Below are 23,889 nucleotides of genomic sequence, written 5' to 3'. Positions count from 1 at the left end.
CTAGTAAAACTGACTATCCTACCGATCCTCGACTTCGGCGATGTCATCTACAAAATTGCTTCCAACACTCTACTCAGCAAACTGGATGCAGTTTATCACAGTGCCATCCGTTTTGTCACTAAAGCACCTTATACCACCCACCACTGCGACTTGTATGCTCTAGTCGGCTGGCCCTCGCTACATATTCGTCGCCAGACCCACTGGCTCCAGGTCATCTACAAGTCCATGCTAGGTAAAGCTCCGCCTTATCTCAGTTCACTGGTCACAATGACAACACCCATCCGTAGCAGGCGCTCCAGCAGGTGTATCTCAATGATCATCCCTAAAGCCAACACCTCATTTGGCCGCCTTTCGTTCCAGTACTCTGCTGCCTGTGACTGGAACAAATTGCAAAAATCTCTGAAGTTGGAGACTTTTATCTCCCTCACCAACTTCAAACATCTGCTATCTGAGCAGCTAACCGATCGCTGCAGCTGTACATAGTCTATTGGTAAATCGCCCACCCATTTTCACCTACCTCATCCCCATACTGTTTTGATTTATTTACTTTTCTGCTCTTTTGCACACCAATATCTCTACCTGTACATGACCATCTGATCATTTATCACTCCAGTGTTAATCTGCAATATTGTAATTATTCGCCTACCTCCTCATGCCTTTTGCACACAATGTATATAGACTCCCCTTTTTTTCTACTGTGTTATTGACTTGTTAATTGTTTACTCCATGTGTAACTCTGTGTTGTCTGTTCACACTGCTATGCTTTATCTTGGCCAGGTCGCAGTTGCAAATGAGAACTTGTTCTCAACTAGCCTACCTGGTTAAATTAAGGTGAAATAAAATATAAAATAAAAAATCTCTGACAACACTGTAGGTCTGTAACATCTGTCTGCTATAACATCAGAAACAACAGCAGATATAACCATCTCTGACAACACTGTAGGTCTGTAACATCAGACACAACAGCAGATATAACCATCTCTGACAACACTGTAGGTCTGTAACATCAGACACAACAGCAGATATAACCATCTCTGACAACACTGTAGGTCTGTAACATCAGACACAACAGCAGATATAACCATCTCTGACAACACTGTAGGTCTGTAACATCAGACACAACAGCAGATATAACCATCTAAAACACTTAAAGTCTGTAACATCAGACACAACAGCAGATATAACCATCTCTGACAACACTGTAGGTCTGTAACATCAGACACAACAGCAGATATAACCATCTCTGACAACACTGTAGGTCTGTAAATCAGACACAACAGCAGATATAACCATTAGAGGTGACAACACTGAATCTGTAACATCAGACACAACAGCAGATATAACCATCTCTGACAACACTGTAGGTCTGTAACATCAGACACAACAGCAGATATAACCATCTAGAGGTGACAACACTGTAGGTCTGTAACATCAGACACAACAGCAGATATAACCATCTCTGACAACACTGTAGGTCTGTAACATCAGACACAACAGCAGATATAACCATCTCTGACAACACTGTAGGTCTGTAACATCAGACACAACAGCAGATATAACCCAACAGAGAATGTGTAAAGGTCAGAGGTGACGAAGAGAGGTCTGTAAAGGTCAGACACAACAGAGATATAACCATCTAGAGGTGACAACACTGTAGGTCTGTAACATCAGACACAACAGCAGATATAACCATTAGAGGTGACAACACTGAGGTCTGTAACATCAGACACAACAGCAGCAGTAAAGGAAGGATATAAAACCATTTAAAGACAGTTATCATAAAGACAGTTACAGGTGATGCAAGAGAGAATGTGTAAAGGTTAGAGGTGACGAAGAGAGAATGTGTAAAGGTTAGAGGTGACGAAGAGAGAATGTGTAAAGGTTAGAGGTGACGAAGAGAGAATGTGTAAAGGTTAGAGGTGACGAAGATAGAATGTGTAAAGGTTAGAGGTGATGAAGAGAGAATGTGTAAAGGTCAGAGGTGACGAAGAGAGAATGTGTAAAGGTTAGAGGTGAAGAAGAGAGAATGTGTAAAGGTCAGAGGTGACGAAGAGAGAATGTGTAAAGGTCAGAGGTGACGAAGAGAGAATGTGTAAAGGTTAGAGGTGACGAAGAGAGAATGTGTAAAGGTTAGAGGTGACGAAGAGAGAATGTGTAAAGGTCAGAGGTGACGAAGAGAGAATGTGTAATGGTTAGAGGTGACGAAGAGAATGTATAAAGGTTAGAGGTGACGAAGAGAGAATGTGTAAAGGTCAGAGGTGACGAAGAGAGAATGTGTAAAGGTTAGAGGTGACGAAGAGAGAATGTGTAAAGGTCAGAGGTGACGAAGAGAGAATGTGTAAAGGTTAGAGGTGACGAAGAGAGAATGTGTAAAGGTTAGAGGTGACGAAGAGAGAATGTGTAAAGGTTAGAGGTGACGAAGAGAGAATGTGTAAAGGTTAGAGGTGACGAAGAGAGAATGTGTAAAGGTTAGAGGTGACGGGTCACATGATGATCTTTGATGTGTTGTGGTGGTTGATGTTTATGATGGATCTGCTGACACTGACAGTAGGAATTACCATCCTAGCCATCTATATAGTTAGATACACCTCTGTCTTTGGTCTGAGAGACACGACACTTCTCAGTTGTGATCTTGGCGCAGAACGATAACATGAGAATCCAGAACCCAAACAGAATGTATGCACACATGACTGTAAGAGCCCTGCTACATGGCTATATATATATATAATATATATATACGACATTCTCTGTGATCTTCACAGATAACATGGAATACAGAATTCCAAACAGGCTTGACTGAGCCCACAGCTACTATGATTAAGACATGGTAGATGTATATTCGGAGTAGAGATGTGATCAGCGCAGGAAATCACCTTGTTAGTCAGGCCAGTGATCCAGGTCTGGACCATGTTAAGGAGACTGGTAAATCACCTTGTTAGTCAGGCCAGTGATCCAGGTCTGGACCATGTTAAGGAGACTGGTAAATCACCTTGTTAGTCAGGCCAGTGATCCAGGTCTGGACCATGTTAAGGAGACTGGTAAATCACCTTGTTAGTCAGGCCAGTGATCCAGGTCTGGACCATGTTAAGGAGACTGGTAAATCACCTTGTTAGTCAGGCCAGTGATCCAGGTCTGGACCATGTTAAGGAGACTGGTAAATCACCTTTTTAGCCAGGCCAGTGATCCAGGTCTGGACATAGGGCATCCATTTGAGTTCGTTAGAGTCGATGTAGACCATCCCACAGCGACTCACTGTGGCTGGGGACGCCACCGATAAGTCCTGGACCTGAGACACACAACACAAAGGTTGCAGAGCATTTATAATGTCTGGATCTTTAACAAGTCACTATTATCTGTCCACAGTGACTATCCCGCTTGTCATCAACACTAGAACGCAATGAAGAGGAACCCCTAACCTATAACCCCTGACCCCTCTCTGACCTCAAACACCATGTGTATAGACGGGGTCAGTTTGATGCGTTCGCTGTTGGCCAGACACAGCATCTTGTTGTCGTCCAGGACCGTGTTCATGTTCTCAATCCACAGCGCGTCCACCGGACCGTCCGACACGATCCACTTGTGGTCATCGCTGGTGTCGTTGCAGGCCGCTCGCACGCTGAGCGCCATCAGGCCGTCACGCCACTCCAGGGTCAATATGTTCACCTGTAGGGGTCAGGGATGAAAGGTTAGGGGCTCATGTTATGCACATTGTGACCTATGTTTGTATATACACATTGAGTAAACGAGTGAGCAAGCGAACGAAGGATACATTGATTGAACTAATTGGTACATTAATGAGTTGGATGGTTAATCGTTAACTAATCAACTGACTGTTTATGGATGGATTTATTTATAAAATGTGGTATTCACTTTTATTTATTCAGAGCAGCCCAATTGAGACCAGGGTCTCATTCAGTATAAACATCTTCTCACAAACAGGAAGAGAAATGTATATTACCAATAACACATGACCATAGTTAACTGGCAGTAAATTTGACTGTACAACCTGCTTCCTGGTATTTAGGGAGAGGCCAGATCTACAGTACGTCTAAAAACAGAAGCCCACTTTAAATCTGAGCTTTTTAACGAGCTCATCCATGTGTTTTATTAAACATTAAGTCTTTGCCAATCGAAATGCACAGATATGTATAGGTGGGAACCCGAAAGATGGGAGAACCATCCAATAAATAAATATGTATCCATCTGAAACAGTTAGTGAACAACGTGTATTTAGTCTTGCCCACATTAAGTACCAGTTTTAAACCAACCAGGGCATTCTGTAAGGTAACAAGGTCAAACATACCCTTGTAAAAGTGACCATCCTACCAATCCTCGACTTTGGCGATGTCATTTACAAAATAGCCTCCAACACTCTACTCAACAAATTGGATGCAGTCTATCACAGTGCAATCCGTTTCGTCACCAAAGCCCCATATACTACCCACCATTGCGACCTGTACGCTCTCGTTGGCTGGCCCTCGCTTCATACTCGTCGCCAAACCCACTGGCTCTATGTCATCTACAAGACCCTGCTAGGTAAAGTCCCCCCTTATCTCAGCTCGCTGGTCACCATAGCATCTCCCACCTGTAGCACACGCTCCAGCAGGTATGCCTCTCTAGTCACCCCCAAAACCAATTCTTTCTTTGGCCGCCTCTCCTTCCAATTCTCTGCTGCCAATGACTGGAACGAACTACAAAGATCTCTGAAACTGGAAACACTTATCTCCCTCACTAGCTTTAAGCACCAACTGTCAGAGCATCTTACAAATTACTGCACCTGTACATAGCCCACCTATAATTTAGCCCAAACAACTACCTCTTTCCCAACTGTATTTCATTTATTTATTTATTTTGCTCCTTTGCACCCTGTTATTTTTATTTCTACTTTGCACATTCTTCCATTGCAAAACTACCATTCCAGTGTTTTACTTGCTATATTGTATTTACTTTGCCACCATGGCCTTTTTTGCCTTTACCTCCCTTCTCACCTCATTTGCTCACATTGTATATAGACTTGTTTATACTGTATTATTGACTGTATATTTGTTTTACTCCATGTGTAACTCTGTGTTGCTGTCTGTTCACACTGCTTTGCTTTATCTTGGCCAGGTCGCAATTGTAAATGAGAACTTGTTCTCAACTTGCCTACCTGGTTAAATAAAGGTGAAATAAAAAATAAATAAAAAGATTGCAGCTCTAATATAGACTGGTCAACAGTTGGGTGATTGGCATACATCACACTGTCATATGCATACAGATGAATATTACAAGTTAACAGATAGACCAGTATTATTGACATAAATAGTAAAGAGAACAGGTCCCAGTACAGACCCCTGCGGTACACCTTTTGTAATATCCAGGAAACTAGACTGAACACCATCAGAGATCATGCATTGAGTCCTGTCTGACAGATAATTCTCAAACCACTTGCAAAAATCCTGACCCAGACCTATTTCAGTCAGCCTTTGAATGAGAATGTGACGGTCAACAGTGTCAAAGGCCTTGGAAAGGTCTATAAATAAGGCAGCAGAATGATTTTTTTAATGATCCAAGCTATTTAACACATCATCTAGAATAACCGGTACTGCTGAACCGGTGCTGTGTCCAGGTCTAAAACCGGATTGGTTCATATTAAGAACAGTGGGAAGTTTAAAAGTTATTCGCCAAAAGTTGGTCGGGGAAATTGGACAGTAGTTATCTAAGTCAGAAGGATCTCCTCCTTCATGTAAGGGGAGGACATGTGCCACTTTCCAGATCTTAAAGGAGAACACCAGAAACAATAGTCAGGTTAAAATAAAGGTCAGTGGTGCTGTAAGTGGAGCAGAGAGCTGCAGTGAGAAGAGGTCAAGAGAATCAGCCCCTATAGCTTTATTAACATCCGCAAAGCCCTCAGTGCATCATAGGCATCAAATGGTTGAAATGAAACGACAGTATGTGAGTCTGTTAGTGCACAGATGAATTGTCAGCCAGGCGTACCTCTCCGTAGAGCTCTCCCATGGTGACAGACTTGGGGTTGAGGACGTATGTCTTGACCGGGAGGTAGAAGGGGTTGTGTTTCCCGTGGCCAGCCTGCCACAGGGTGTCCAAGGTATCAGACAGGATGGAGTAGACCGTGGTCTTCCCTCCACCTGTAGGACCCACCAACATCACACCGTGACGTACTATCATGGTCTCATACAGCTGGATCACCTGGAGGGAGGGAGAGGAAGGGTTACAACCACACAGAGATCACCTGGAGGGAGGGAGAGGGTTACAACCACACAGAGATCACCTGGAGGGAGGGAGAGGGTTACAACCACACAGAGATCACCTGGAGGGAGGGAGAGGAAGGGTTACAACCACACAGAGATCACCTGGAGGGAGGGAGAGGAAGGGTTACAACCACACAGAGATCACATGGAGGGAGAGAGGAAGGGTTACAACCTCACAGAGATCACCTGGAGGGAGGGAGAGGAAGGGTTACAACCACACAGAGATCACCTGGAGGGAGGGAGAGGAAGGGTTACAACCACACAGAGATCACCTGGAGGGAGGGAGAGGAAGGGTTACAACCACACAGAGATCACCTGGAGGGAGGGAGAGGAAGGGTTACAACCACACAGATCACCTGGAGGGAGGGAGAGGAAGGGTTACAACCACACAGAGATCACCTGGAGGGAGGGAGAGGAGGGTTACAACCACACAGAGATCACCTGGAGGGAGAGGAAGGGTTACAACCACACAGAGATCACCTGGAGGGAGAGGAAGGGTTACAACCACATAGAGATCACCTGGAGGGAGAGGAAGGGTTACAACCACACAGATATCACCTGGAGGGAGAGAGAGGAAGGGTTACAACCACACAGAGATCACCTGGAGGGAGGGAGGGAGAGGAAGGGTTACAACCACACAGAGATCACCTGGAGGGAGGGAGGGAGAGGAAGGGTTACAACCACACAGAGATCACCTGGAGGGAGAGGAAGGGTTACAACCACACAGAGATCACCTGGGGGAGGGAGAGGAAGGGTTACAACCACACAGAGATCACCTGGAGGGAGGGAGAGGAAGGGTTACAACCACACAGAGATCACCTGGAGGGAGGGAGAGGAAGGGTTACAACCACACAGAGATCACCTGGAGGGAGGGAGAGGAAGGGTTACAACCACACAGAGATCACCTGGAGGGAGGGAAGGGGGTTACAACCACACAGAGATCACCTGGAGGGAGGGAGAGGAAGGGTTACAACCACACAGAGATCACCTGGAGGGAGGGAGAGGAAGGGTTATAACCACATAGAGATCACCTGGAGGGAGGGAGGGAGAGGAAGGGTTACAACCACACAGAGATCACCTGGAGGGAGGGACGGAGACGAAGGGTTATAACCACACAGAGATCACCTGGAGGGAGGGAGAGGGTTAAAACCACACAGAGATCACCTGGAGGGAGGGAGAGGAAGGGTTACAACCACACAGAGATCACCTGGAGGGAGGGAGAGGAAGGGTTAAAACCACACAGAGATCACCTGGAGGGAGGGAGAGGAAGGGTTACAACCACACAGAGATCACCTGGAGGGAGGGAGAGGAAGGGTTAAAACCACACAGAGATCACCTGGAGGGAGGGAGAGGAAGGGTTACAACCACACAGAGATCACCTGGAGGGAGGGAGAGGAAGGGTTACAACCACACAGAGATCACCTGGAGGGAGGGAGAGGAAGGGTTACAACCACACAGAGATCACCTGGAGGGAGGGAGAGGAAGGGTAACAACCACACAGAGATCACCTGGAGGGAGGGAGAGGAAGGGTTACAACCACACAGAGATCACCTGGAGGGAGGGAGAGGAAGGGTTACATATAAGGATTATACATCATCACTAATTCATGTATTTTAATTTGAAGTCAAACTGAACCAAATTGAACGATTTTGTTGAATTATGTTTTTGTGTTTAATCTTGATCATTAGTAATGACATAGCAATCATTGATTACCTAATTATATAAAGCACTTTGAGGCCTACATTATGTTTATTTAAATTAATATATACATTCAGTCAGTCAGTCAGTACCTTGTTGGTCATGCTGGGTAGGGTCAGTCAGTACCTTGTTGGTCATGCTGGGTAGGGTCAAGTACCTTGTGCGTCATGCTGGGTAGGGTCAGTCAATTATTGTTGGTCATGCTGGGTTAAGTACCTTGTGCGTCATGCTGGGTAGGGTCAGTCAGTACCTTGTGCGTCATGCTGGGTAGGGTCAGTCAGTACCTTGTGCGTCATGCTGGGTAGGGTCAGTCAGTACCTTGTGCGTCATGCTGGGTAGGGTCAGTCAGTACCTTGTTGGTCATGCTGGGTAGGGTCAGTCAGTACCTTGTTGGTCATGCTGGGTAGGGTCAGTCAGTACCTTGTGCGTCATGCTGGGTAGGGTCAGTCAGTACCTTGTGCGTCATGCTGGGTAGGGTCAGTCAGTACCTTGTTGGTCATGCTGGGTAGGGTCAGTCAGTACCTTGTGCGTCATGCTGGGTAGGGTCAGTCAGTACCTTGTGCGTCATGCTGGGTAGGGTCAGTCAGTACCTTGTGCATCATGCTGGGTAGGGTCAGTCAGTACCTTGTGCGTCATGCTGGGTAGGGTCAGTCAGTACCTTGTGCGTCATGCTGGGTAGGGTCAGTCAGTACCTTGTGCGTCATGCTCGGTAGGGTCAGTCAGTACCTTGTGCGTCATGCTGGGTAGGGTCAGTCAGTACCTTGTGCATCATGCTGGGTAGGGTCAGTCAGTACCTTGTGCATCATGCTGGGTAGGGTCAGTCAGTACCTTGTGCATCATGCTGGGTAGGGTCAGTCAGTACCTTGTGCATCATGCTGGGTAGGGTCAGTCAGTACCTTGTGCATCATGCTGGGTAGGGTCAGTCAGTACCTTGTGCGTCATGCTGGGTAGGGTCAGTCAGTACCTTGTGCGTCATGCTGGGTAGGGTCAGTCAGTACCTTGTGCGTCATGCTGGGTAGGGTCAGTCTGTACCTTGTGCGTCATGCTGGGTAGGGGCTGCAGGTTGCGTTTCACTAGAGACTCCAGGATGGTGGTTTGGAGAACACCATAGTCATGTTCAGGGATGGACACGCCAGGGAACAGGTCAGACATGATGCCACTAGAGCAGAGAACACACAGACACAGAACCGTCATATACAGAAACACACACCCACAGAGCCGTCATACACAGAAACACACACCCACAGAGCCGTCATACACAGAAACACACACCCACAGAGCCGTCATACACAGAAACACACACCCACAGAGCCGTCATACACAGAAACACACACCCACAGAGCCGTCATACGGACAAACACACGTCAGTAAGGCATGATGAGGCATGATGAGGCATGATGAGGCATGATGAGGCATGATGAGGCATGATGAGGCATGATGAGGCATGATGAACGATAACAGTGGAACATTCTATTCTTCTCCATAGTGCTGTAACATTAGCTGTGGGACACCATTGGTTTGTGTGTGTGTGTGTGTGTGTGTGTGTGTGTGTGTGTGTGTGTGTGTGTGTGTGTGTGTGTGTGTGTGTGTGTGTGTGTGTGTGTGTGTGTGTGTTCTCTCACCCAAAGAGCGCAGCATCGTCTGTGAGGAACTTGGGCAGATTGGAGTCTCTCAGAGCCCTGATCAGAACCACGTCTTCACTCAGGTGGGGGTTCTCTCTCTTCAGAGAGCTGTCGGGGGTCACACGCACACATAATACATTCTCTATAAATGTGGGGGTCCCTCTCTCTTCAGAGAGCTGTCGGGGTCACACGCACACATAACACATTCTCTATAAATGTGGGGGTCCCTCTCTTCAGAGAGCTGTCGGGGGTCACACGCACACATAATACATTCTCTATAAATGTGGGGGTCCCTCTCTCTTCAGAGAGCTGTCGGGGGTCACACGCACACATAACACATTCTCTATAAATGTGGGGGTCTCTCTCTTCAGAGAGCTGTCGGGGTCACACGCACACATAATACATTCTCTATAAATGTGGGGTCCCTCTCTCTTCAGAGAGCTGTCGGGGTCACACGCACACATAATACATTCTCTATAAATGTGGGGGTCCTCTCTCTTCAGAGAGCTGTCGGGGTCACACGCACACATAATACATTCTCTATAAATGTGGGGTCCCTCTCTTTCAGAGAGCTGTCGGGGTCACACGCACACATAATACATTCTCTATAAATGTGGGGTCCCTCTCTCTTCAGAGAGTCAAAATCTCATATTTTTTCAATTAATTTTCAATACAATGAAAGGATAAGCTATTTACAGTATTTCAAATGTATTTAACTTTAAATCACTTCCTGAATTGACTGACTTCAATTTGGAATCGTCTAAAGGTCACTGAACTGAATACATCACTGGGTCGTCTAAAGGTCACTGAACTGAATACATCACTGGGTCGTATAAAGGTCGTGGAACTGAATAAATCACTGGGTCCTCTAAAGGTCGTGGAACTGAATACATCACTGGGTCGTCTAAAGGTCGTGGAACTGAATACATCACTGGGTCGTCTAAAGGTCGTGGAACTGAATACATCACTGGGTCGTCTAAAGGTCGCGGAACTGAATGCATCACCAGGTCGTCTAAAGGTCGTGGAACTGAATAAATCACTGGGTCGTCTAAAGGTCGTGGAACTGAATGCATCACTGGGTCGTCTAAAGGTCGTGGAACTGAATGCATCACCGCGTCATCTAAAGGTCACTGAACTGAAACATCACTTTAAACACACTCACCGTTTCTCTGTTACACACAAACACACATGCAGACACACACAGCTTGGTTGGAGGTTGTTAGGTAGAAGTGAATTCCTCTCCTCTCTCTTTACTCTTCCTGTCATCCTCCCTCCCTCCTTTCCGATAATCAAGGTGGATGAGGATTCCCCAGTGACTGTTCACCAACCCATGCATTAATAATGTGTGGTGCTGTAACACACACACACAGGGTGATAATGGCAGGCCCATTACATTGGATTGGATTTATAGCGGTAGTAAAAAGTGAATGAGACAGACAGAAGAGGGTGGCTCTAAAGGCAGTCAGAGGGCTTGTTATTCACACACCTGTAAATGAACAGCTCATGACAAGACAATAGCTGTGTGAGTCAATCTGGGATGAAGCTTGATGGATGGAACAGAAGGGGACATTACTACCACATCTAGACCAGGAGTGTTGGATGGAACAGACAGGGGACATTACTACCACATCTAGACTAGGAGTGTGATGGATGGGACAGACAGGGGACATTACTACCACATCTAGACCAGGAGTGTGATGGATGGAACAGACAGGGGACATTACTACCACATCTAGACCAGGAGTGTGATGGATGGAACAGACAGGGGACATTACTACCACATCTAGAACAGGAGTGTGATGGATGGGACATTACTACCACATCTAGACCAGGAGTGTGATGGATGGAACATTACTACCACATCTAGACCAGGAGTGTGATGGATGGGACAGACAGGGGACATTACTACCACATCTAGACCAGGAGTGTGATGGATGGAACATTACTACCACATCTAGACCAGGAGTGTGATGGATGGGACAGACAGGGGACATTACTACCACATCTAGACCAGGAGTGTGATGGATGGGACAGACAGGGGACATTACTACCACATCTAGACCAGGAGTGTGATGGATGGGACAGACAGGGGACATTGCTACCACATCTAGACCAGGAGTGTGATGGATGGGACAGACAGGGGACATTACTACCACATCTAGACCAGGAGTGTGATGGATGGGACAGACAGGGACATTACTACCACATCTAGACTAGGAGTGTGATGGATGGGACATTACTACCACATCTAGACCAGGAGTGTGATGGATGGGACAGACAGGGGACATTACTACCACATCTAGACCAGGAGTGTGATGGATGGGACAGACAGGGGACATTACTACCACATCTAGACCAGGAGTGTGATGGATGGGACATTACTACCACATCTAGACCAGGAGTGTGATGGATGGGACATTACTACCACATCTAGACCAGGAGTGTGATGGATGGGACAGACAGGGGACATTACTACCACATCTAGACCAGGAGTGTGATGGATGGGACATTACTACCACATCTAGACCAGGAGTGTGATGGATGGGACAGACAGGGGACATTACTACCACATCTAGACCAGGAGTGTGATGGATGGGACAGACAGGGGACATTAACCACATCTAGACCAGGAGTGTGATGGATGGGACAGACAGTGACATTACTACCACATCTAGACCAGGAGTGTGATGGATGGGACAGACACATTACTACCACATCTAGACCAGGAGTGTGATGGATGGGACAGACAGGGACATTACTACCACATCTAGACTAGGAGTGTGATGGATGGGACATTACTACCACATCTAGACCAGGAGTGTGATGGATGGGACAGACAGGGACATACTACCACATCTAGACCAGGAGTGTGATGGATGGGACAGACAGGGGACATTACTACCACATCTAGACCAGGAGTGTGATGGATGGGACATTACTACCACATCTAGACCAGGAGTGTGATGGATGGGACATTACTAACATCTAGACCAGGAGTCATGGATGGGACAGACAGGGGACATTACTACCACATCTAGACCAGGAGTGTGATGGATGGGACAGACAGGGGACATTACTACCACATCTAGACCAGGAGATGGATGGGACAGACAGGGGACATTACTACCACATCTAGACCAGGAGTGTGATGGATGGGACAGACAGGGGACATCACTACCACATCTAGACCAGGAGGATCTGAATGATGCCAATCATCTTTAATATGATGTTGATACAGTGTCTCAGTCCTTCCGGTCAGGGAGCTGTCGTGTGATGAGGAACGGGTCAGTAGACCAGGCAGGAGGTCATATGCTACTATCTTATTCTCTCTGAGTCAGCCCTGCAGAGAGGAAACAAGTCATTTCCCTTGTCTAGTCTGCTCTTCCTGTCACCATTCTGCACTGTGTCACTCAGCTTTGACAATAAGGTTTGTGTCCCAAATGGCAATAAGGTTTGTGTCCCAAATTATTCCCTATATAAAGCTGGTCAAAAGCAGTGCATTGCATAGGGATGATGGTGCCATTGGGAACGCTACCAAAGGTTTACATTTGCATAGAAGTGGCTGTAAAATGCATAAGGGTAGAGGGTTCTGGGTAGAGGGTTCTGGGTAGAGGGGGATCTGCAAACGGCACTATGAGGATACAACTGAATATCGTGTCAATCTGATTTGTACATAAAGTGACCTTTACCTTGTTTTTTCATAAGCCCAGAAACTGTCAGATACCGACTGGTGGTTTTGATTGAATAGAGTTCTGTTTTTCTCTCTGTGTCCTATCTGGTCACGACGAGTTCAAAAGTACCTTGTTTTTACCCCCAAAATCTAACAGATACCGGTTTGTAAATTTGATTGAACAGGGTGGGTACAACGTTGTGTCCTAGCCTAGACCAGTATAGAATAGCACCCCCTGTGGGTCCTACCCTAGACCAGAATAGAATAGCACCCCCTGTGGGTCCTACCCTAGACCAGTATAGAATAGCACCCCCTGTGGGTCCTACCCTAGACCAGTATAGAATAGCACCCCTGTGTCCTATCCAGTATAGAATAGCACCCCCTGTGGGTCCTAGACCAGTATAGAATAGCACCCCTCTTCCTACCCTAGACCAGTATAGAATAGCACCCCCTGTGTCCTTCCAGTATAGAATAGCACCCCTAGACCAGTATAGAATAGCACCCCTGTGGGTCCTAAGACCAGTAGAATAGCACCCCCTGTGGGTCCTACCCTGCCATGACGAGGACAGACTTGACGGCCCTCATGCCGAAGTCGTAGTGGTCCTGTTGGGAGAGCTGCTCAGAACACAGCTTGTACATCTGGGTCATCTTTCGGGCCAGAGTCTTACTGGACTCAAAACCCTCAGAGTAGAGGATCACCTATAGGAGGAGAGAATGGAAGCATGGAGGGGGAGAAACAGAAGTCAATGATCTGGTCCCCAGCTACAAATGACCTCAGCATCGTAACACATCCCCAGCCCCCAGTTACCTCAGCGATCAGGGCATAGTTGGGCACCATCATGGCTATGGGTCTGAACAGGGCTTTGAGGTTGTCAGGGAGCTCAGTGCGTCCAGCGTAGCCTGGGTTCATAGTGATGAAGGCAGCACATGTCATCACCAGCTTGATCTCTCTGCCCTCAAACATGAACCTGGACAGCTACAAGACAGAGACCACATGACACGGAGGACTGAACCAGGTTGTGAGCATCTACCATGTCATTTACTAAGGTAGAGTACACATCATGGTGACAACAGGAACAGACGATTCTGTTAGTTAAACTACCTCTGTTACACTGAGGTCTGAAGAAACAGACCTGATATCCAGGCTTTAGTTTAGAGGGCAAACAACTTCTTCAATCTTGCCTGACTGGTGTGATGGATGGAGGTTAGAACTAGGAAGGCTGTGGGTGACCAGGTGTAGCTATACCTTGGCCATCTTCACTTTGTGGATGGTGGTGAGTTGTAGGTACCAGTATATACTGTATTTGTGATATATTCCAGCAATAAGGCCTGAGGAGATGGGGTTATTGGCTAATATACCACGGCTAACGGCTGTTCTTAAGCACAACGCAACGAAGGGTGCCTGGATACAGCCCTTAGCCATGGTATATTGGCCATATACCCCAAACCCCGAGTTGCCTTATTGCTATTATAAACTGGTTATTAACATAATTAGTCAAATAAACTTTTTGTCATACCGGTAATATACTGTCTCATATACCACGGATTTCAGCCAATCAGCATTCAGGGCTCGAACCACCCAGTTTCTAAATGTAAAGATATTGGGACAGACAGGGGAAAGGGGAGGGTATACCTTGGCCATCTTGGCATTGCGGATAGTAATGAGTTGCTGGGCGATGACAGACAGCACCTCGATGTCGATGCGGTTAAACTCATCAAAACAACACCAGGCCCCTGATTGGGCCAGACCACTGAAGAACTTCCCCATCATCTACAACACAGACAGGTGATTGGTTAAGCAGATAGCAGGACAGGATCCTTCATTATGAAGAAGATCCACTGCTGTGGTGACACTGTCCCCTAGTGTTAGTGTCTGGGTAAAACAAAGACAAGAGGAGAGAGAGAGACAGAGGGTTGGGATTAGAAGGGTAAAGGAAGAGGGGGAGAGAACAGGGTTCCCCAAACTCGGTTTGGTTCTTGTCCTAGCACTACACACCTGATTGAAATAACCAACTCATCATCAGGCTCTGATTATTTGACTCAGCCGTGCAGTGCTGGGGCAGGACTGAGTTTGGGAAACCCTGGAATAGAAGGTTCTGTGCTGGTCAGTCTAATCAGTACCTTGTAGTCCAGTCCATCAGAACAGTTGAAGACGACACACTGGATGGACAGAGCCTTGGCCAGGTCCTTAGTGGTCTCCGTCTTCCCTGTTCCAGCTGGGCCTGCTGGAGCCCCACCAAGGTCTAACTGAAGAGCCCCCATCAGACACAGGTAGCAACGATCCTAGAGACATGCAACGGGTTAATGGATGGAGAGATCCTAGAGAGAGACAACAGGTTAATGGATGGAGAGATCCTAGAGAGATCCTAGAGAGAGACAACAGGTTAATGGATGGAGAGATCCTAGAGAGAGACAACAGGTTAATGGATGGAGAGATCCTAGAGAGAGACAACAGGTTAATGGGTGGAGAGATCCTAGAGAGAGACAACAGGTTAATGGATGGAGAGATCCTAAAGAGACAACAGGTTAATGGATGGAGAGATCCTAGAGAGATACAACAGGTTAATGGATGGAGAGATCCTAGAGAGACAACAGGTTAATGGATGGAGAGATCCTAGAGAGAGACAACAGGTTAATGGATGGAGAGATCCTAGAGAGAGACAACAGGTTAATGGATGGAGAGATCCTAGAGAGAGACATACAACAGGTTAATGGATGGAGAGATCCTAGAGAGAGACATACAATGGGTTAATGGATGGAGAGATCCTAGAGAGAGACAACAGGTTAATGGATGGAGAGATCCTAGAGAGAGACATACAACAGGTTAATGGATGGAGAGATCCTAGAGAGAGACATACAATGGGTTAATGGATGGAGAGATCCTAGAGAGAGACAACAGGTTAATGGATGGAGAGATCCTAGAGAGACATACAACAGGTTAATGGATAGAGAGATCCTAGAGAGAGACAACAGGTTAATGGATGGAGAGATCCTAGAGAGACATACAACAGGTTAATGGATAGAGAGAACCTAGAGAGAGACAACAGGTTAATGGATGGAGAGATCCTAGAGAGAGACAACAGGTTAATGGATGGAGAGATCCTAGAGAGAGACAACAGGTTAATGGATGGAGAGATCCTAGAGAGAGACAACAGGTTAATGGATGGAGAGATCCTAGAGAGAGACAACAGGTTAATGGATGGAGAGATCCTAGAGAGAGACAACAGGTTAATGGGTGGAGAGATCCTAGAGAGACAACAGGTTAATGGATGGAGAGATCCTAGAGAGATACAACAGGTTAATGGATGGAGAGATCCTAGAGAGACAACAGGTTAATGGATGGAGAGATCCTAGAGAGAGACCACAGGTTAATGGATGGAGAGATCCTAGAGAGAGACAACAGGTTAATGGATGGAGAGATCCTAGAGAGATACAACAGGTTAATGGATGGAGAGATCCTAGAGAGATACAACAGGTTAATGGATGGAGAGATCCTAGAGAGACAACAGGTTAATGGACGGAGAGATCCTAGAGAGAGAAATACAATTGGTTAATGGATGGAGAGATCCTAGAGAGACAACAGGTTAATGGATGGAGAGATCCCAGAGAGATCCTAGAGAGAGACATACAACGGGTTAATGGATGGAGAGATCCTAGAGAGACAACAGGTTAATGGATGGAGAGATCCTAGAGAGATCCTAGAGAGAGACATACAACGGGTTAATGGATGGAGAGATCCTAGAGAGACAACAGGTTAATGGATGGAGAGATCCTGAGAGACAACAGGTTAATGGATGGAGAGATCCCAGAGAGAGACATACAACGGGTTAATGGATGGAGAGATCCTAGAGAGACAACAGGTTAATGGATGGAGAGATCCTAGAGAGAGAAATACAATGGGTTAATGGATGGAGAGATCCTAGAGAGACAACAGGTTAATGGATGGAGAGATCCTAGAGAGAGACAACAGGTTAATGGATGGAGAGATCCTAGAGAGAGAAATACAATGGGTTAATGGATGGAGAGATCCTAGAGAGACAACAGGTTAATGGATGGAGAGATCCTAGAGAGACAACAGGTTAATGGATGGAGAGATCCTAGAGAGAGAAATACAATTGGTTAATGGATGGAGAGATCCTAGAGAGAGAAATACAATTGGTTAATGGATGGAGAGATCCTAGAGAGAAAATACAATGGGTTAATGGATGGAGAGATCCTAGAGGTTAATGGATGGAGAGATCCTAGAGAGAGAAATACAATGGGTTAATGGATGGAGAGATCCTAGAGAGAGAAATACAACAGGTTAATGGATGGAGAGATCCTAGAGAGACAACAGGTTAATGGATGGAGAGATCCTAGAGAGAGAAATACAATGGGTTAATGGATGGAGAGATCCTAGAGAGACAACAGGTTAATGGATGGAGAGATCCTAGAGAGAGAAAACAATGGGTTAATGGATGGAGAGATCCTAGAGAGAGAAATACAATGGGTTAATGGATGGAGAGATCCTAGAGAGAGAAATACAATGGGTTAATGGATGGAGAGATCCTAGAGAGACAACAGGTTAATGGATGGAGAGATCCTAGAGAGAGACAACAGGTTAATGGGTGAAGAGATCCTAAGAGACAACAGGTTAATGGATGGAGAGATCCTAGAGAGAGACAACAGGTTAATGGATGGAGAGATCCTAGAGAGAGAAATACAATGGGTTAATGGATGGAGAGATCCTAGAGAGAGACAACAGGTTAATGGATGGAGAGATCCTAGAGAGAGACATACAGCGGGTTAATGGATGGAGAGATCCTAGAGAGAGACAACAGGTTAATGGATGGAGAGATCCTAGAGAGAGACAACAGGTTAATGGATGGAGAGATCCTAGAGAGAGACAACAGGTTAATGGATGGAGAGATCCTAGAGAGAGACAACAGGTTAATGGATGGAGAGATCCTAGAGAGAGACAACAGGTTAATGGATGGAGAGATCCTAGAGAGAGACAACAGGTTAATGGATGGAGAGATCCTAGAGAGAGACAACAGGTTAATGGATGGAGAGATCCTAGAGAGAGACAACAGGTTAATGGATGGAGAGATCCTAGAGAGAGACAACAGGTTAATGGATGGAGAGATCCTAGAGAGAGACAACAGGTTAATGGATGGAGAGATCCTAGAGAGAGACATACAGCGGGTTAATGGATGGAGAGATCCTAGAGAGAGACAACAGGTTAATGGATGGAGAGATCCTAGAGAGAGACAACAGGTTAATGGATGGAGAGATCCTAGGAGAGACAACAGGTTAATGGATGGAGAGATCCTAGAGAGAGACAACAGGTTAATGGATGGAGAGATCCTAGAGAGAGACAACAGGTTAATGGATGGAGAGATCCTAGAGAGAGACAACAGGTTAATGGATGGAGAGATCCTAGAGAGACAACAGGTTAATGGATGGAGAGATCAGAGAGACAACAGGTTAATGGATGGAGAGATCCTAGAGAGACAACAGGTTAATGGATGGAGAGATCCTAGAGGATCCTAGAGAGAGACAACAGGTTAATGGATGGAGAGATCCTAGAGAGAGACAACAGGTTAATGGATGGAGAGATCCTAGAGAGACAACAGGTTAATGGATGGAGAGATCCTAGAGAGAGACAACAGGTTAATGGATGGAGAGATCCTAGAGAGAGACAACAGGTTAATGGATGGAGAGATCCTAGAGAGAGACAACAGGTTAATGGATGGAGAGATCCTAGAGAGACAACAGGTTAATGGATGGAGAGATCCTAGAGAGAGACAACAGGTTAATGGATGGAGAGATCCTAGAGAGAGACAACAGGTTAATGGATGGAGAGATCCTAGAGAGAGACAACAGGTTAATGGATGGAGAGATCCTAGAGAGAGACAACAGGTTAATGGATGGAGAGATCCTAGAGAGAGACAACAGGTTAATGGATGGAGAGATCCTAGAGAGAGACAACAGGTTAATGGATGGAGAGATCCTAGAGAGACAACAGGTTAAGGGATGGAGAGATCCTAGAGAGACAACAGGTTAATGGATGGAGAGATCCTAGAGAGACAACAGGTTAATGGATGGAGAGATCCTAGAGAGATCCTAGAGAGAGACAACAGGTTAATGGATGGAGAGATCCTAGAGAGAGACAACAGGTTAATGGATGGAGAGATCCTAGGTTAATGGGTGAAGAGATCCTAGACAACAGGTTAATGGATGGAGAGATCCTAGAGAGAGACAACAGGTTAATGGATGGAGAGATCCTAGAGAGAGAAATACAATGGGTTAATGGATGGAGAGATCCTAGAGAGAGAAATACAATGGGTTAATGGATGGAGAGATCCTAGAGAGACAACAGGTTAATGGATGGAGAGATCCTAGAGAGAGACACAATCCTAGAGAGACAACAGGTTAATGGATGGAGAGATCAACAACAGGTTAATGGATGGAGAGATCCTAGAGAGAGACATACAGCGGGTTAATGGATGGAGAGATCCTAGAGAGAGACAACAGGTTAATGGATGGAGAGATCCTAGAGAGAGACAACAGGTTAATGGATGGAGAGATCCTAGAGAGAGACAACAGGTTAATGGATGGAGAGATCCTAGAGAGAGACAACAGGTTAATGGATGGAGGGATCCTAGAGAGAGACAACAGGTTAATGGATGGAGAGATCCTAAGAGAGACAACAGGTTAATGGATGGAGAGATCCTAGAGAGAGACAACAGGTTAATGGATGGAGAGATCCTAGAGAGAGACATACAGCTTAATGGATGGAGAGATCCTAGACAGGTTAATGGATGGAGAGATCCTAGAGAGAGACAACAGGTTAATGGATGGAGAGATCCTAGAGAGAGACAACAGGTTAATGGATGGAGAGATCCTAGAGAGAGACAACAGGTTAATGGATGGAGAGATCCTAGAGAGAGACAACAGGTTAATGGATGGAGAGATCCTAGAGAGAGACAACAGGTTAATGGATGGAGAGATCCTAGAGAGAGACAACAGGTTAATGGATGGAGAGATCCTAGAGAGACAACAGGTTAATGGATGGAGAGATCCTAGAGAGACAACAGGTTAATGGATGGAGAGATCCTAGAGAGACAACAGGTTAATGGATGGAGAGATCCTAGAGAGATCCTAGAGAGAGACAACAGGTTAATGGATGGAGAGATCCTAGAGAGAGACAACAGGTTAATGGATGGAGAGATCCTAGAGAGACAACAGGTTAATGGATGGAGAGATCCTAGAGAGAGACAACAGGTTAATGGATGGAGAGATCCTAGAGAGAGACAACAGGTTAATGGATGGAGAGATCCTAGAGAGAGACAACAGGTTAATGGATGGAGAGATCCTAGAGAGACAACAGGTTAATGGATGGAGAGATCCTAGAGAGAGACAACAGGTTAATGGATGGAGAGATCCTAGAGAGAGACAACAGGTTAATGGATGGAGAGATCCTAGAGAGAGACAACAGGTTAATGGATGGAGAGATCCTAGAGAGAGACAACAGGTTAATGGATGGAGAGATCCTAGAGAGAGACAACAGGTTAATGGATGGAGAGATCCTAGAGAGAGACAACAGGTTAATGGATGGAGAGATCCTAGAGAGACAACAGGTTAAGGGATGGAGAGATCCTGAGATGGAGAGATCCTAGAGAGACAACAGGTTAATGGATGGAGAGATCCTAGAGATCCTAGAGAGAGACAACAGGTTAATGGATGGAGAGATCCTAGAGAGAGACAACAGGTTAATGGATGGAGAGATCCTAGAGAGACAACAGGTTAATGGATGGAGAGATCCTAGAGAGACAACAGGTTAATGGATGGAGAGATCCTAGAGAGACAACAGGTTAATGGATGGAGAGATCCTAGAGAGATACAACAGGTTAATGGATGGAGAGATCCTAGAGAGACAACAGGTTAATGGATGGAGAGATCCTAGAGAGATCCTAGAGAGAGAAATACAATGGGTTAATGGATGGAGAGATCCTAGAGAGACAACAGGTTAATGGGTGAAGAGATCCTAGAGAGACAACAGGTTAATGGGTGAAGAGATCCTAGAGAGACAACAGGTTAATAGATGGAGAGGTCCTAGAGAGAGACAACAGGTTAATGGATGGAGAGGTCCTAGAGAGACAACAGGTTAATAGATGGAGAGGTCCTAGAGAGAGACAACAGGTTAATAAATGGAGAGGTCCTAGAGAGAGACAACAGGTTAATAGATGGAGAGATCATAGAGAGACACAATGGGTTAATGGATGGAGAGATCATAGAGAGATCATAGAGAGACACAATGGGTCTGGATGGAATGCATTTGAAAGCTAATCAAAACGTTGTGTTGTTTGACAAGGTAGGGGTGGTATACATAAGAGCCCTATTTGGTAAAAGACCAAGTCCATATTATGGCAAGAACAGCTCAAATAAGCAAAGAGAAATGACAGTCCATCATTACTTTAAGACATGAAGGTCAGTCAATCAGGAAAATTAAGAACTTTGAAAGTTGCTTCAAGTGCAGTCGCAAAAGCGATGATGAAACTGTCTCTCATGAGGACCGCCACAGGAAAGGAAGACCCAGAGTTACCTCTGCTACAGAGGACAAGTTCATTAGAGCTACCAGCCTCAGAAATTGCAGCCCAAATAGATGCTTCACATAGTTCAAGTAACAGACATCTCAACATCAACTGTTCAGGAGAGACTGCGTAAATCAGGCCTTTGTGGTTGAATTGCTGCAAAGAAACCACTACTAAAAAGACACCAATAAGAAGAAGAGTTGCTTGGGCCAAGAAACACGAGCAATGAACATTAGACTGGTGGAAATCTGTCCTTTGGTCTGATGACTCCAAATTTGATATTTTTGGTTCCAACCATCATGTCTTTGTGAGATGCAGAGTAGGTGAACAGATGATCTCTGCATGTGTGGTTCCCACCGTGAAGCACGGAGGAAGAGGTGTGATGCTGTGGGGGTGCTTTGCTGGTGAAACTGTCTATGATTTACTTAGAATTCAAGGCACACTTAACCAGCATTGCTACCACCACATTCTGCAGCGATACACCATCCCATCTGGTTTGAGCTTAGTGGGACTATCATTTGTTTTTCAACAGGACAATGACCCAACACACCTCCAGGCTGTGTAAGGGCTATTTGACCAAGAAGGAGAGTGATGAAGTGCTGCATCAGTTGACCTGACCTCCACAATCACCCGACCTCAACCCAATTGAGATGGTTTGGGATGAGTTGGACCGCAGAGTGAAGAGCAGCCAACAAGTGCTCAGCATATGAGGGAACTCCTTCAAGACTGTTGGAAAAGCATTCCAGGTGAAGCGGGTTGAGAGAATGCCAAGAGTGGGCAAAGCTGTATTCAAGGCAAAGGGTGGCTACTTTGAAGAATCTCAAATATAAAATATATATTTGTTTAACTTTGAGACACGGGGGAACATGGGCATGTTAATCAAGGCACCCTGACACATATTTCCCCACATAGTGCTTTTCTGATTTCCCCATGCAGTCTGATGAGGGAAAATGTCCCGAAGTGCAGGTACACACACACACACACACACACACACACACACACACACACACACACACACACACACACACACACACACACACACACACACACACACACACACACACACACACACACACACACACACACACACACACCAAGACAATCATGCACAGAAGGATACCATCTGCAATATCTTAGACTGTTGCTTTGATACATTGTTTGTCACTGTCTTGTGTGTGTGTGTGTGTGTGTGTGTGTGTGTGTGTGTGTGTGTGTGTGTGTGTGTGTGTGTGTGTGTGTGTGTGTGTGTGTGTGTGTGTGTGTGTGTGTGTGTGTGTGTGTGTGTGTGTGTGTTGTGTGTGTTACCGTGAGTGGGGTTATGACGAGGCGAGGGCAGGCCCCCAGGTATTCATATCCATAGATGTAGGTGGACAGAGCCATCCTGGCCACACAGTTATCTAGGTCTAAGTCCCAGTAGTAACGCAGCTGCCTCTGCCACTCAAAGTTACTGCTGGAGTCAACCTACACACACACACACACACACACACACACACACAGACAGACACACAGACAGACAGACAGACAGACAGACAGACAGACAGACAGACAGACAGACAGACAGACAGACAGACAGACAGACAGACAGACAGACAGACAGACAGACAGACAGACAGACAGACAGACAGACAGACAGACAGACAGACAGACAGACAGACAGACAGACAGACAGACAGACAGACAGACAGACAGACAGACAGACAGACAGACAGACAGACAGACAGACAGACAGACAGACAGACAGACAGACAGACAGACAGACAGACAGACAGACAGACAGACAGACAGACAGACAGACAGACAGACAGACAGACAGACAGACAGACAGACAGACAGACAGACAGACAGACAGACAGACAGACAGACAGACAGACAGACAGACAGACAGACAGACAGACAGACAGACAGACAGACAGACAGACAGACAGACAGACAGACAGACAGACAGACAGACAGACAGACAGACAGACAGACAGACAGACAGACAGACAGACAGACAGACAGACAGACAGACAGACAGACAGACAGACAGACAGACAGACAGACAGACAGACAGACAGACAGACAGACACACA

The 23,889-nt window shown here is 46.1% G+C and overlaps 1 pseudogene; it reads right to left on the bottom strand.

Moving 5' to 3' along the window:
* LOC124023563 overlaps positions 1-23,889 on the bottom strand; it is a 124,355-nt pseudogene that overhangs the window by 82,159 nt on the left and 18,307 nt on the right.

The sequence above is a fragment of the Oncorhynchus gorbuscha genome, unplaced genomic scaffold, assembly GCF_021184085.1.
Source record: "Oncorhynchus gorbuscha isolate QuinsamMale2020 ecotype Even-year unplaced genomic scaffold, OgorEven_v1.0 Un_scaffold_1631, whole genome shotgun sequence".
Taxonomy (NCBI): Eukaryota; Metazoa; Chordata; class Actinopteri; order Salmoniformes; family Salmonidae; genus Oncorhynchus; species Oncorhynchus gorbuscha.
The sequence above is the reverse complement of the archived record's forward strand: the minus strand, read 5'-3'. Positions and strand labels throughout refer to the sequence as shown.